Here is a 2,336-nt window from a genome sequence, read left to right as displayed (position 1 = left end):
TCTTGCATTTGTAATATGTTTTTGGTACTTGATCCCAACTATTTTTTAGGACGTTCTCTTGTTTTCACATGTGGTGAATTTTGAAATTCATTAACATCATTTAGATAATCATCCTCATATGATAACATGGTTCTTTTATTATCTTTAGATTTATATTCCTGTATCTCAACTATTACATTGTCAAATGTACAGTATAAAATAGTAGTCAATTCTGGACATTTTGATGCAAATTGACAAAAATTATGTGAATGAAAAACTAGTTCATCAAATTTCTTACGTCTAGCCTCTAATAATGGCTTATCATGACTGCTCTTGATATCTTTATGTTTTTTTTTTAAATTCTTACTCCAACATTTTAGTATATATCCACTTTATTTTACTTGTTTAAAACTTAGTACACACAAAGAATAACGACATAATATACCTCTTAATTCTATGTAACTTCAAAACTATTAACCACGGAGTTTACAACCTGTTCTAAGACTTTGTATGCCTTAATGCTTAAAAGATGATGCTTTAATTTTGTAGTACAATTTACTTTTTCTCTAAATTATGTTTACACTTCTTTAAACTTTGCATGAGTATAGATATGTTGAAATTGAACTTCTACCGATAATTTGTTGCACAATGTATAACACTATTAAAATCTGTAGCATCAAATTTTTTTTTTTGTTCTTTACGGCTAAGACAATTATCATATTATTTCACAAATTAAATCAATTAGATCTTCTATGTAAAAAACTAGTTAAGAAAAACATGTATGTTCTCGTTTATTTATATACTTCTCATTTCAACCTAAACATAACAATCAAGATGTACTGAAATCCATAGATCACGATCTTCAAACGGTTCTATAAAAAAATAATGTAAAAAGTAAGCAAATTAAATAAACCAAAGTAAAGAAATATCTAAGAATAGTACAAAAATAACATGTTCAAACACAAAAATATAGTCATGTAGTACAAAAATATTACCTATTAACCACTTATTTCTACTTATATCATACTTAATAAGAAAATTACTCAAACTGTTTTTAAATTATTCTTTTGAAAGAGAGCCCTAAACAATATAATTCATCTCTTGCTGAATTTCAACATGTCTCTTATAACTATTTAATTTATGTGAAACCTTTTTTTAAAATGTGCCAATTATACTATCTATGAATTATAGTTATCATGCAAATCTCAATAGCACTTAGCATCGATGCATATTGATCAGTAATAATACCTTTTGGAACTTTTTCACTGATACAATAAAACTAACATTCAAATAAATACTTGAATTATCCAGTGTCCGTATTCTTCATCAAAGCACATCCAAAAAGTACAAAATGACGATAGTGATTCACACCAACAAAGAAAGCAAAAGGCTAATCCTACCCGAAAATTTAGAAATAAGACTATATCTCAGTTTAGCATAATAATTTATATACATAACACAAAAATTCATATATTTAGCACAGAAATTATGCTTAATATCAAATAAAACTACATTACCAAAATACTCAAATGCAGTCTTGCTTTTACATTAGCCTAAAATATATTTGTAGTTGACTTATCAATATCAAGTTCAAGCTCATAAAAAAATTCTGATTTTGCTCTCTCAAAATGTATTTTTTCAACTCTTTTGCATCATCTACTTCAAAAACATTACAAATCTCCCTACTAATATAATTTTTAACATCATTTTCGATAACATTTAATTCACGATGATCACCAACCACTGCAACAAGTGCTTGTTATGCTTTACTTGATCTGATACAAGTTTTATCATTATTCTCGATTATCCGGTGAACATGTAGGCTAAGCTCCCTGTGTTGTTTAAGTATTTCAGCTTGATCAGGATACCATGAATGTGGATGGGTCAGAATAACCTTTGAAATAACTCAAATACTAGTATCTTTCACCATATTCATATAGATTTTGCAGGATACCTTGCAATCCAAAGTCGGATTTATCTTCACAGCATGCGGTATACCATATTTGCTATTTTTCTCTCTACTACATGTAATGAATTGGATTTTATTTCATTTTTTCTCCTATTTGAGTTTTTTATTTTAGTAGAAAAAACTGCATATTTAGCATAATATTCACATAAATTTTCAACTTCTTCAAGAGTGTGAAAAATCATCCCAACTGTTGGTATATACTGATAATCAGCATCATACAAAAATTGATCTTAAAATAGCCATAGTAAAAATCACATAAAAAATAAGTTTTAATTTGTTACAGTACAAAAATATTTATAAGTAGCACATATTTAATTAGCATATCATAGAAATTTATATATATAGAACAAAAACCAGAATCATAGAACAACACTAATTTGTTATAGAA

This window comes from Arachis ipaensis, chromosome B07, assembly GCF_000816755.2.
Source record: "Arachis ipaensis cultivar K30076 chromosome B07, Araip1.1, whole genome shotgun sequence".
NCBI classification, from domain to species: Eukaryota; Viridiplantae; Streptophyta; class Magnoliopsida; order Fabales; family Fabaceae; genus Arachis; species Arachis ipaensis.
Note: the sequence above shows the minus strand (reverse complement) of the source record.